The 14441-nt window shown below is 41.1% G+C and overlaps 1 protein-coding gene across 8 annotated transcripts in view; it reads left to right on the top strand.

Moving 5' to 3' along the window:
• The window catches only part of LOC134223602 (furin-like protease 1), an 800923-nt gene that overhangs the window by 26910 nt on the left and 759572 nt on the right, over positions 1–14441 (top strand). Inside the window, exon 3 of one of the 8 annotated variants that reach the window (XM_062702789.1) lies at positions 2001–2134. The exons of 5 other annotated variants lie outside the window; for them this stretch is intronic. The gene's annotated coding sequence lies outside the window, so the exon portion shown is untranslated. Of the gene's footprint in view, positions 1–1705; positions 1843–1977; positions 2135–14441 lie in introns of those variants that run through there. 2 more of the 8 variants (XM_062702788.1, XM_062702792.1) reach the window with 2 other exon arrangements.

Here is a 14441-nt window from a genome sequence, read left to right as displayed (position 1 = left end):
GAACAATCGCAATTGCACAGGGAACCAATGGATGGAAGCATGGAATTTGCTCTCCAACCTCAATGTGCACAGTCCGAGAGCTCTATAATTTTAAATGGTCGATAACGGCGCTGGCCACGTCCTCACGGTCACGGGATGGGAAGGAATTGATGATGCAATCACTCGCCCACTGCAAGCCGAGAACACCTCTGCACTCGCCACGAGTTCATGCGGAATTTTATTGGAATCTGGGGGTAGGGTTCTATGGCAGAGGTTCGTCTTGGTTAACGGGTTGCCAATGTGATAGTAATGAAAGGGTGGTATATTCTAATTGGATGCCGAAACGAGCATTTTCGCTCATTTCGAATTCTAACAGTTACCTGCTAGAACTAGTTAAAGTTGTAGGTGATTGAAATGGCTTATTGTTTGCTGTACAAAAATATAAATAAAAGGTTTACAAACACAATAAAAATATGTTGGAGATCAGAAAAGCATGCTTTTTATGTTAAGCTTTATAAAACCACATTTTTTTTGCTAAACAACCCAATTTCTGTCTGTCTGAACCTTACAGACGCGGAAACTACAGAACCGTTTGGCGTGAAAATTTGTATGCAGAGGTTTTTGAGGCCGAAGAAGGTTCTTAAGTTGGTTCGAGATCCCTCTTCGCTTCGCGGCTCTCATACAAATGAAACACTAAGTTCTACATAACTTGAGAATTAATCAAGCAAATGGAACCAAATCTGGTATGTGGAGGTTTTGGAAGGGAAGATATGTTTCTGTGGTGGTTCGAAACCCCTCCTCTTTCTGGAAAGGGGGCTTCCTTACAAATGGAACAGAAATTTCGGCATAGCTCGATAATCAAAAAGAGAATGAATCAGTTTTAGGCAAAACTAAGTTCGTCGGGTCTTCTAGTACAAAATAAATGTTTGTGCTAACTTATTTATTTTGGGCGAGTCGAATTTCGATGGGACAACTAGTAAAGAATTTATTTAAAGTTCTTAGATGACATTTATTAAACCAATATTAGAATCTGAAACAGAAAAAATAATAAATTCAGTAGATAAATTTTTATCTAATCGACAAAATCCTCTCTTTTTTTTCTTTCCAGGTATCGATCGAACTTCCGAATCGATTTCAAGGCACATAAACGTTTACCCATTTCATACATCATGGATTTATCGTCACGAGTGTTATACTAACCGCTATAAAGCTGGATAATGCAGATCCAACGACAACGGTGCTGATGGAGATGATGATGATGACGTTGCGATATTTATAAATTAGAACCGAACTCGAACTCGAACGGAACGATGCCAATGGTGGCGCGACGTGCAATAGCATCATCACCTCAACGCAGTGGATCGCATATCTCGTGGTCGTCGTCGTCTTCATCGCAATGAACATCGTAGTCTTCGCACATCCAAGCCCCGTATTATACAGTTCGAAGTAAACAGTTTGCGCCGCCGTGCGATGAGATGAGGGCCGAATGGAAAAACCCGTGAAAAATTTGTTGTTAATAATTGAAGAGTCCTCAATCCGCCGCCGATGACGATCCAACCCAGTGAACGCGGAATCGCACTCACTCGCTCGTGTTGCTTCTGAGGAGAGCTAAGCTGTGTCGTAAAGAATAAGTGCTCCGCGAGGAGGATCCCCGTTCCAAGAGGTTGGAAAGAGTTTGTGGGTGTTTGTGTGCGCGCGCGAAAATTGGTTTATAACGCTCTGGTGCGGATTGCGAAGGCATTTTAACCGCGGTCGGGCGGTGCCGATTCTGTTTGGGTCTTTGTAGTAATCGTATTTCATTCAACTGGAGGTTTGTTTTATGTTATGAGGAACATTTTTCAGCTCCCGCAGAATCATCCTCAGGTGGGTCGTTCTCGCGTTTCAAGAGCGTGTCAAGAGAAGCTAAACGGTTCTGAAAAGTGCGGTCCGTTTCGATAGGTGTTCGACCTTTCACTACGAGTTATTTGTTTGTTTTTGTTATTGTTATTGTGTTTATAGCCATTATCTATCTGCTTTGTCAGTGAGCAGTCGCCGGTGAGTCAGTTATACAAAGTGGTTCGTTGTCTACGAGATATCATTCCATGGATTTGCCACAACGGAAGACACGAGAATCGGAACTTATCAGACCTTATCGACGGTTTAATTTGCTCTGAAGGTAAGTATGTAGGTATTTCCTACTAGTTGACAACAACTCACAAACAATAAGAGTCATAAATTACCAAGATGCTAATCATAACTCCATTGTTATCAAATCATTCGGACGTGATATTTGGTAGGTGTTAATGGAACCTACAGTTGCGATTATTGACGTAAGTGATAATTATTTTCGCCTAATTTATGGTACAACACATTTGAACCGGTGCCAGCGAAAGTGGTACATAAACCATTTTTGTCAATTTTGGGTTTTTTACACCAACGGCTTCTATTCTCAAAGATCTAGTAAGGGAATAACGAAAAAGTGATTTTTGGCAACTAAATCTCGAGATATGCACATTTTATTTTCTGGTATATATCACAAAGGCCATTTCGTTGGTGGTGGCTGGCCCAATTATTACTTCCGGTCTTTTACTATACTTAGTATAGTAATAGTCAAGCATTCGTTCTACATATTACTAATATGGGGGTAAGCGTGGTAAATTGTTATAGAATTTAAAAAGAAAACGAATGCTAAGACCAAGTGCCACTGGATGACTCCAAACGGGCCAGTATAATGTGGGGTAGTCAGGGTTTAACTAAATTAGCTAATAGTATAACTTATTTTGCCACGCACCAATTTCAGTATAATTTGTTTCTACGAATCAAATTCCTAGAAGTTAGGTTTTCAGCATTACTTAGCGCAAGAGAGGTGTTAAACTCTGCGTTAAACTGAATCTGATTCGCCAATTCGGGGCGTTATCATGAGTGATCAGCACTCATGGAACACATTGTTTAACGCGAATGTCAGCCGGGTTCGATCAAAAGTGTAAGATTTAGTGTAATTAGTTTAATTATTTTTATTTTTAGGCATCAAACGTTAGGAGCATGTTTTCAGCGTCGCACAGCCCAGGAGAGGTGTAAGCTCACAACGGTATAGTGTAGGCCGTCCTCGATTGGGGTCCTGTGGGTCGCATGTAGTGGCTGTGCTCGGGGCAGTTATGTGTTGAAAGCGGTTTCGGGGCAGTTAGGATTGAGTTTTAATATAAACAGATGTAGGATTGAACAAAGTTATAACCTTTAAGGTTCATATTGTGGAGACTATTGACAGCCAAAGCGTTGAGGATAAGCTTTTAGTTAGCAACTGAATTAATTTATCCAATTTGGAATCCTAGATTGAATAGTAGGTATGGACAATAATAGAAACTATATGCAGTTATCATTTTATTAAGTATTGAGGATATGTTTTTGGTTAAGTTGAGTATCAGATGGGCATGTGTGATATCCATTAATAAGACAGAATTATTAGAACTGTATTTTTGTCTTTGTAGTAAGATTAATTACTTACTAATGTTTTGCGGGCCGGCGAGTGAAAGCGGCCCAATTCTTTATCTACCTCTTTCCAGACGACCAGTGATGAAGAAAATCTTATTGTTCCGGTATCAGCAGTGGTATTCATATTCATAACAACCACCGTCAATACAGGAAGTCTGTGTTCACAACGTGATTACTTCAAGGACAATCCCAACATCTTCTGTGAATTGCAGATAAGTATTGCGTTTATATTTTAATTGCACTGAGCTCGTTCTAATCTGATCGATGAATGAATTTACTTGTCACTAATCAATATCATTAGTAATTATCCCGTAGATTAGAAAAGCAAGTGCATATATTTCTATTTTATGGCAACATATCACAACGAAACGGACCCTTGGGAGCCTTAAGTAAGATCTCGGTCCGGTTGCATCTAAGGAGATCTTAGTGCAGTGCACACCGGACGTGTTGCCCAGTAGACGTATCGCTCAGTGGTATTTAAATACAACGCAGATAGGCTATGGTCAGAGGGTGCGTTGATATTACAAGATTACAAGATTACAAGATTATATCACAAAGGCCATTTCGTTGCCAGAAAAAGTGGTACATGTAGAGTTCCACCCACTAAAATTAGCTTATTCAAAAGAAAATTCAGCAACATGACTGTTTTCACAACAGATTTTAATCCTATATTGAATTTCAAGATAGTTTACAGCCGTTTAGAATGATTTTTAAAATGTACATGTACCACTTTTACTGTCAACGTTTTTCGGTTTCTGTTTCCTTTTGTTCCCATTAGTAGTGGTACATGTGCAATTTGTTCTAATAAACTTGAAATTTGTCATAAAATTCGCTTATTTTTCACTACTATCTTTAGGCACATCAATCATAACATTTTGGTGCAGTTTAGTTGCAAAAAATTGCAAATATGAATTTATTATTCGATGTTTTTGGGAAAATGAGTCTCCTGAAAAATTTACTCAATGTAACATGTACCACTTTCGCTGGCACCGGTTCATTTAAAGTACCGTTTTGACTCAAATCCCGAACATGACTCATATTCCGAACAAACGCTTTTAAATGGCCATTTTATCTATGATCGCGTATTGTTTCTCCATAGGATATTGAATTCGTTTCAAATTTTTACCAATGGCGGAGGTATATTCATAAAAGAAAATATTTTTCAAAATAGATAATTATGCCAAATTTACAGTTTTAATATTTGCCAATAGATAACTAATAAACTAAGCTAACTAATAAACTAAGCTAATGACAATGATGCTGTGGGGAATGAGGTGAGTCGGGAAAAAAGATTCGTATTTTTGGTTACATTTGATTCAGTGTTCATTTCTTGGAGCGTAAGCACGCTTTCCAATTTTAGGCGTTGAAGACAAATTTTCCGCTGATTGAAGAGCGAGGATTTGTAAGGTTACGACAATGACGCGGTCGTTGCTCCCTCCTAGGTAAGAAACTAGACTAGATGGATATGCGAAAAAAATGGTAAAAAAGTAAGGTAAGCCATAATATATGAGGCAAAAGAAAATGATAAGCCTCAAAGAAGCAAAATAGCAAAACAAATAGATAAGCTATAAATTTGACCATCAGAAGAGAATAGTAAGCCTCAAAAAAGAAACGGAATGGCAAAAAATAAAGATAAGCCATTATAGGTAAAAAAAGAAAGATAAGCCTCAGATGGAAAGACAAAATGGCAAAAAATAATGGTAAGCCATAGAGAAAAATGATAATCGCATGACAATTTGGCAAAAAAAAGGTAAGCCAAATCACTTCCTCGGTAAAAGACAATGAGAAGTAATTCGAGATTTGGTCAATGTTGTAAAATTTTCCAATTTGCAAAAACAAGTGGTATGAGGACGACGTTGAAAGAAGTAATGAGCATTCGAAAAATATTGGTCTTAGGTTTGACGTTTTGAGCAGCCTGACAAAGAAAAATAATCGTTGGATTACAAAGTAGGCGTGGATGGTCGCAACAAATTCAGATTACTGTTTGATGCGATTCTACAACTTACACGGTGGCGAATGTTAATGATCAACTTAAAGTGTATTATCGTGGTATCTGTTAGGAAAGTTGATTTTTTTCCATGATGCAGGTACAACTATATTCGGAATTCAACCACTATACAGCGCTAATACATAAGAAATTACCTGTTATGTTGGATATCTCGTAATCAGAGAGATTTAGAAAGTTGCCGTGTCTAGGACTAGTAAGTTGTCAAACCATTTTGATAAAGACCAGTTTAGTTTGGATTTTAACCAGTGGGTGGTGCTAGTGTACAACGAATTACACATTAGGCTGGATATCTCGTTATCAGGAAATATAAGGAAGCATACGTCTGCTACAAAGTTGCTATGCAGCGCTCGTGCTCAAAATATTGCCTTAGACATCTTGAAAAATGGATTAAAAGAGTTATGGTAGCGCTTATTTACATTATATACGTCAAGTTGTTCTCTAGGCGCTTGTTTACATTATATACTTCGGAATTAGTAGTTTTCATTCATGTACAATTTTCAAACCGTTTTATGGGGAATGGTGGTAAGGATTTGGATTGGATTTGGATTGGATTTGGATTGGATTTGGATTGGATTTGGATTGGATTTGGATTTGGATTGGATTTGGATTGAATTTGGATTGACTTTGAATTGGATTTGGATTGGATTTGGTTTGTTTTTGGATTGGTTTTGGATTGGATTTGGATTTGGATTGGATTTGGATTGGATTTGGATTGGCTTTGGATTGGCTTTGGATTGGTTTTGGATTGAATTTGGGTTGGATTTGGATTGGTTCTGGATTGGTTTTGGATTGGATTGGATTTGGATTGGATTTGGATTGGATTTGGATTGGATTTGAATTGGATTTGGATTGGATTTGGATTGGATATGGATTGGATTTGGATTGGATTTGGATTGGATTTGGATTGGATTTGGATTGGATTTGGATTTGGATTGGATTTGGATTGGTTTCGATTGAATTGGATTGGATTTGGGTTTGGTTTGGTTTTGGATTGGATTTGGATTGGATTTGGATTGGATTTGGTTTGGATTTGGATTGGATTTGGATTGAATTTGGATTGGATTTGGATTGGATTTGGATTGGATTTGGATTGGGTTTGGATTGGATTTGGATTGGATTTGGATTGAATTTGGGTTGGATTTGGATTGGTTCTGGATTGGTTTTGGATTGGATTAGATTTGGATTGAATTTGGATTGAATTTGGATTGGATTTGGATTGGATTGGATTGGATTTGGATTTGGATTTGGATTGGATTTGGATTGGATTTGGATTTGAATTTGGAGTGGATTTGGATTGGATTTGGTTGGATTTGGAATGGATTTTAACCCTCTAAGACCCGGGACGAACGGATTTTTTTCAAATGGCTCGCATTCAGCACCTGATCGTCGGAATTCCTCGCGGTTTCGTTTGTGCTCAATGGGAATAACTATATTTTTGCTCTAGAACATTTTCAAATAGAAATTTTTGTTCAGGTCCGAGTTATTGCTAAAAATAAGTGTGCGCGGGGGTGTTTTTCCTACAATTCAAACATCTCTTCAATATTCTGGACGTGTTCATGCCCAAAATTTATCAAATCACCCATCAAACCAACCCAAAAAGATATTTGTAAAGATTTTAAGTCGATTCCGATGTTTTCACCATTTGAGTAGGGCAGGATTGACTGAATTCAGGGCCGCATTCAGGGGTTACAATGGTAGAGTATGGGCTAAAAATTCAATTACAATGAAATTTGCATGAGGTAATAAGCATGCGGCTGCACAAATTTTACAAAGCAGGAGGTTTAAATATTTAATTTTCAATTGAAATTGACCTTCTGAAATTCTTATCAGGGCCGGATTTAGGGGTCAAAATGGGGGTGACCAGGGGCCATATCACCAATTGCAATGAAACTGGGCATGCGACTGCTCAAACTTTATGAAAACACATCAGGAGCTTAAAGAACTCTGTTTGAATTTGAAATTGACCTTCTGAAATTTTGACCAGGGCCGGATTCAGGGGTCCAAATGCGGAGAGAAGGGGCCATATCACCAATTGCAATGAAACAGGGCATGCGACTGCTCAAACTTCATGAAAACACATCAGGATCTCAAAGAACTCTGTTTGAATTTGAAATTGACCTTCTGAAATTTCAACCAGGGCTGGATTCAGAGGTGAAAATAAGGAGAGCGGGCCATATCACCAATAGCAATGAAACTCGACATGCGACCGCACAAGCATCATGAAAACACATCAGGAGCTCAAAGTATTCTGTTTGAACTTGAAACTGCTGTTATACAAATTTCAGAAATTTCTCCGGAAAATCCTCCAGGAATTCCTTCAAGAATTTCTGCCAAAGTTCCTCCCGGAATTCCTCCAAAAGTTCCTCCAGGAGTTCCTCCGGAAGTTCCTCCATAAATTCCTCCGGAAGTTCCTCCAGGAATTCCTCCAGAAGTTCCTCCAGGAATTCCTCCGGAAGTTTCTCAAGGAATTCCTCCGGAAATTCTTTCAAGAAATCCTCCGGAAAATCCTCCAAGAATTTCTGCCAAAGTTCCTCCGGGAATTCCTCCGGAAGTTCCTTCAAGAATTCCTTCGGAAATTCCTCCAGCAATTCATTCGGAAATTCCTCCAGCAATTCATTCGGAAATTCCTCCAGGAATTCATTCGGAAGTTCCTCCAGGAAATCCTATAGAAGTTCCTCCAGGAAATCATCCGGAAGTTTCTCCAGGAATTCCTACGGAAGTTCTTTCACGAAATCCTCCGGAAAATCCTCCAAGAATTTCTGCCGAAGTTCCTTCGGGAATTCCTTCGGAAATTCCTCCACGAATTTATTTGGAAAATCCTCCAGGGAATCCAATAAAAGTTCCTCCAGGAATTCATCTGGAAGTTCCTCCAGGAATTCCTCCAGAAGTTCTTTCAGGAAATCCTCAGGAAAATCCCCCAAGAATTTCTGCCGAAGCTCCTCCGGGAATTCCTCCGGAAGTTCCTTCAGGAATTCCTCCAAAAGTTCCTCCAGGAGTTCCACCGGAAGTTCCTCCGGAAGTTCCTCCATAAATTTCTCCGGAAGTTCATTCTGGAATTCCTCCAGTAATTCCTCCGGAAGTTCCTCCAGGAAGTTCCTCCAGGAATTCCTCCGGAAGTTCCTCCAGGAATTCCTCCGGAAGTACCTTCAGGAATTCCTCCGGAAGTACCTCCAGGAAATCCTCCGGATGTACCACCAGGAATTCCTCCGGAAGTACCTCCAGCTCCTCAGTTCCTCCCTCCGGAAGTTCCTCCAGGAATTCCTCCGGAAGTTTCTCCAGGAATTCCTCCGGAAGTTCCTCCAGGAATTCCTCCGGAAGTTCCTCCAGGAATTCCTTCGGAAGTTCCTCCAGGAATTCCTCCGGAAGTTCCTCCAGGAATTCCTCCGTAAGTTCCTTCAGGAATTCCTCCGGAAGTTCCTCCAGGAATTCCTCCGTAAGTTCCTCCATGACTTCCTCCGTAAGTTCCTCCAGGAATTTTTCCTTAAGTTCCTCCAGGAATTCCTCCTGAAATTCCTCCACGTATTCCTCCGGAAGTTCCTCCAGGAATTCCTCCGGAAATTCCTCCAGGAATTCCTCCACGTATTCCTGGAGGAACTTCCGGAGGAATGCCCGGAGGAACTTCCGGAGGAATTCCTGGAGGAACTTCCGAAGGAATTCCTGGAGGAACTTCCGGAGGAATCTCTGGAGGAGCTTCTGGAGGAATTCCTGGAGGAACTTCCGGAGGAATGCCTGGAGGAACTTCCGGAGGAATTCCTGGAGGAACTTCCGGAGGAATCTCTGGAGGAACTTCCGGAGGAATCTCTGGAGGAGCTTCCGGAGGAATTCCTGGAGGAACTTCCGGAGGAATTCCTGGAGGAACTTCCGGAGGAATTCCTGGAGGAACTTCCGGAGGAATTCCTGGAGGAACTTCCGGAGGAATTCTTGGAGGAACTCCCGGAGGAATTCCTGGAGGAACTTCCGGAGGAATCTCTGGAGGAACTTCCGGAGGAATTTCTGGAGGAACTTCCGGAGGAATTTCTGGAGGAACTTCCGGAGGAATTTCTGGAGGAACTTCCGGAGGAATTCCTGGAGGAACTTCCGGAGGAATTCCTGGAGGAACTTCCGGAGGAATTCCTGGAGGAACTTCCGGAGGAATTCCTGGAGGAACTTCCGGAGGAATTCCAGGAGGAACTTCCGGAGGAATTCCTGGAGGAACTTCCGGAGGAATTCCTGGAGGAACTTCCGGAGGAATTCCTGGAGGAACTTCCGGAGGAATTCCTGGAAAAACTTCCGGAGGAATTCCTTGAGGAACTTCCGGAGGAATTCCTGGAGGAACTTCCGGAGGAATGCCTGGAGGAACTTCCGGAGGAATGCCTGGAGGAACTTCCGGAGGAATTCCTGGAGGAACTTCCGGAGGAATTCCTGGAGGAACTTCCGGAGGAATTCCTGGAGGAACTTCCGGAGGAATTCCTGGAGGAACTTCCGAAGGAATTTCTGGTGGAACTTCCGAAGGAATTTCTGGTGGAACTTCCTAAGGAATTTCTGGTGGAACTTCCGAAGGAATTTCTGGTGGAACTTTCGAAGGAATTCCTGGAGGAACTTCCGAAGGAATTCCTGGAGGAACTTCCGGAGGAATTCCTGGAGGAATTCCGGAGGAATGCCTGGAGGAACTTCCGGAGGAATTCCTGGAGGAACTTCCTGCGGAATTCCTGGAGGAACTTCCGGAGGAATTCCTGAAAGAACTTCCGGAGGAATTCCTGGAGGAACATCCGGAGCAATTCCTGGAGGAACTTCCGAAGGAATTCTTGGAGGAACTTCCGGAGGAATTCCTGGAGGAACTTCCGGAGGAATTCCTGGAGGAACTTCCGGAGGAATTCCTGGAGGAACTTCCGGAGGAATTCCTGGAGGAACTTCCGGAGGAATTCCTGGAGGAACTTCCGGAGGAATTCCTGGAGGAACTTCCGGAGGAATTCCTGGAGGAATTTATGGAGGAACTTTCGGAGGAACTTCTGGAGGAATTCCTGGAGGAACTTTTGGAGGAATTCCCGGAGAATCTTCTGGAGGAATTCCTGGAGGATTTTCCGGAGAAATTCCTGAAATTTGTATAAGAGCAGTTTCAAGTTCAAACAGAATACTTTGATCTCCTGATGTGTTTTCATGATGTTTGAGCAGTCGCATGTCCAGTTTCATTGCTATAGGTGATTTGGCCCGCTCTCCATATTTTCACCTCCAAATCCTGCCCTGGTTGAAATTCCAGAAGGTCAATTTCAAATTCAAACAGAGTTCTTTGAGATCCTGATGTGTTTTCATGAAGTTTGAGCAGTCGCATGCCCACTGCCCAGTTTCATTGCTATTGGTGATATGGCCCTTGCTCTCCCCATTTGGACCCCTGAATCCGGCCCTGGTCAAAATTTCGGAAACACAATTTGAAGTTCGAGCAGAACTCTTTGAGCTCCTGATGTGTTTTCATGAAGTTTGAGCAGTCGCATGCCCTGTTTCATTGCAATTGGTGATATGGCCCCTGCCCTCCACATTTTCACTCCTGAATCCGGCCCTGGTTGAAATTTCGGAAGATCAATTTCCATTTGAAACAGATTTCTTTGAGCTCCTGATGTTTTTTCGTGATGTTTGAGCAGTCGCATGCCCAGTTTCATTGCTTTTGGTGATATGGCCCCTGCTCTCCATATTTCCAACCCTGAATCCGGCCCTGGTCAAAATTTCAGAAGGTCAATTTCAAATTCAAACAGAGTTCTTTGAGCTCCTGATGTGTTTTCATAAAGTTTGAGCAGTCGCATGCCCAGTTTCATTGCAATTGGTGATATGGCACCTGGTCACCCCCATTTTGACCCTTAAATCCGGTCCTGATAAGAATTCCAGAAGGTCAATTTCAATTGAAAATTAAATATTTAAACCTCCTGCTTTGTAAAATTTGTGCAGCCGCATGCTTATTACCTCATGCAAATTTCATTGTAATTGAATTTTTAGCCCATACTCTACCATTGTAACCCCTGAATGCGGCCCTGAATTCAGTCAATCCTGCCCTACTCAAATGGTGAAAACATCTGAATCGACTTAAAATCTTTACAAATATCTTTTTGGGTTGGTTTGATGGGTGATTTGATAAATTTTGGGCATGAACACGTCCAGAATATTGAAGAGATGTTTGAATTGTAGGAAAAACACCCCCTCGCACACTTATTTTTAGCAATAACTCGGACCTGAACAAAAATTTCTATTTGAAAATGTTTTAGAGCAAAAATATAGTTATTCCCATTGAGCACAAACGAAACCGCGAGGAATTCCGACGATCAGGTGCTGAATGCGAGCCATTTGAAAAAAATCCGTTCGTCCCGGGTCTTAGAGGGTTAATTGGATTTGTTAAGGATATGGATTGGATTTGGATTAGATTGATTTTTTTTAATGGTTTAGTAAATCAATGGTTTCAAAACAGAATTATCTGAGCAGTTTCAGGACAGCGTCAATGATGAAGAGCTACAAAAAATAAATTCGCAGCTGTCATTGATATATAAATAACTGCGCCGGTATGAAATAACGAATTCTTGTTTTCGTATTAACAACTCCAACTAATTTGCTTATCGAAAAAAAAACAGTGATAGAGTAGAGACGGTGAATATTGTGGGGAATAAAGTGAGTCGGGAAAAAAGATTCGTATTTTTGGTTACATTTTATTCAGTGTTCATTTCTTGGAGCGTAAGCACGCTTTCCAATTTTAAGCGTTGAAGACAAATTTTCCGCTGATTGAAGAGCGAGGATTTGTAAGGTTACGACAGATGCTTGTTTAGTGTAGCAACCCTATAACTAGAGACCGGCGGAGTAGAAAACTTTCGAAATGGCAACGTACGGAAGAAAAAAAGTACCCAAAATTAAGTTTGTACTTTTGAGTTATTTTTTCTCTTCTCTTTCATCCACTCTTTCTTTTGTTGTCAAAAACAAAAGAGCCAAACAATCCAACGACGCCAGTTCAATACGGGAAGCCAATTTTGAGTTTTATTACCTGAGGTCGAAATTGAATGAATTAAACTTACATTTGGGTAAATAAATTTTCCGTTGGGTACTTTTTTAACATGGGAGTAAAGGCAAACTACTTCGACCCCACTTACTCGATTTTGGCTTCCCGTACGGATGTTCGAGGTTGGGTGAATTAAACTCACTATTGGGTAATTTATTTCTTCCGTGTATGAAAATGCTTGAAATCGTGAAAATAATACAAGCAGCACTTGAACTATTTGCTTGCTTCTTATGGATGGAAAATGTAAACAAGTCAAATTGGAACCGCTTGTGACGGTTCGATTGAAAATAAGATGGCGTTTTTGCCGATCTCTTATTCTAGTATTTCTTGTTTAGTGGAATGTCGTCATTTGTCGTAAGGTTTCAGGTTATAAGCAGGGACGGAAATGGTTGACATTGCTGTTTATCATTCAACCTACCATGCAGTCAAAGAAAAAAAATAGCCATGACAGCCGCTCAAGCTTTTACTATTTTCTCCTCCTCACAATATTATTGTTCCCGAACAATAATTTTACAAGGTACAATCCCTAGTAGCACAATTCTGACTGATTTGGTTGCAGTAACTCTAATGAGTCTAGATTTGGTTGCACATAAGTCACAGAAAGTGGTCTATGACAAGTGTGCTGTTAGGGATCGGTTTTGGAGCATGAGCATGATGACCGTGCATTTCGTAGTTGCTACTCCCGGATCGACCAGAACAATCGTCATTGCACAGGGAACCAATGGGATTTGCTCTCCTACCTCAATGTGCACAGTCCGAGAGCTCTAGTATTCTAAATGGTCGATAACGGCGCTGACCACGTCCTCACGGTCTATCGGGGATGGGAAGGAATTGATGATGCAATCACTCGACCACTGCAAGCCAAGAACACCTCTGCACTCACCACGAGATCATGCGGAATTTTATTGGAATTGGTGGTTTTCTAGGTTCTGTGGTAGAGGTTCTGTGTGGCCCTAAATGACCGGAACGAAATTATGATAGCGACTCTCCGTAGATGTGTGTGCACCCCGTGGAAATCTGACTAGTAGAGGCAGAGTCATGGCTTGCTGCTCGCCGATTGACACGCTGAGGTGTGAATCTATAAAAACATGCTGAAGGCATTGAGCAACCGCTTAACTCAATTGAAAATTTTGAATTGAAAGATTGAAAAGAAAGCTATATCCCTGTTAGTTATAAGAAACGTCGCACCGTCTATTGAGCAAATTTACTACTTTGTGATTCATTGAACCTAAAAAATGTTTTCCACAGGGGGATTAAAACATTTTAAAAAATCACTTTGATATAATTTTAATTAGTTTCAATATAACCGATTTTCAGATTGTACTTTTTACAACATGCGAGTTCTTGGACTATGAAAGTAGACCTGTGCGTTTGTGAACGGCGGCGGCGTAAGGCCATTTTTACACCGGCGGCGGCGGCGGCGGCGTCACGCCGTAAGCAATGTTCGGCGGCGGCGGCGGCGTCGGCGGCGTCACGCCGTAAGCAATGTTCGGCGGCGGCGGCGGCGGCGTGAATCGGCGTGAAGAGTTTTGAGCTGAGAAAAAAAAAATCACGCAGCAAGGCATAGCATGTTTTTATGAATTTTAGGGTTTTTTGTACAATTGCTATCTCCACATATCTCCGTGTATCTCCACAGCAAAAGTTTACATTACCTCCTCCGCCAAGACATTGCCGCATCACAGCACATAAGTTCATTGGAAAGTACTTCAGATATAAATCCAGAAATTCGTTTGGAAATTCCTCAACATATTCCTGAGAAATTTCGAAAAAGAGATTCTAAGAATTAATTTAGAATTTCCCTAATGAATTCCTTCAAAACATCCTCCAAGAATTCCCTTGAAAATTTGTTTGGGTATTTTCTCCAAAAGTTTCTTAAAGAATTTCATTGGAAGTTATTTTAGGGATTGCTTCGGAAATTCCCTTACGGAGTCTTTTGGGAATTTCTTCTGAAAGTCATTCGAAAACTTTTTTAGGAAT

The sequence above is a fragment of the Armigeres subalbatus genome, chromosome 3 (genome assembly GCF_024139115.2).
Source record: "Armigeres subalbatus isolate Guangzhou_Male chromosome 3, GZ_Asu_2, whole genome shotgun sequence".
NCBI classification, from domain to species: domain Eukaryota; kingdom Metazoa; phylum Arthropoda; class Insecta; order Diptera; family Culicidae; genus Armigeres; species Armigeres subalbatus.
The sequence above is the reverse complement of the archived record's forward strand: the minus strand, read 5'-3'. Positions and strand labels throughout refer to the sequence as shown.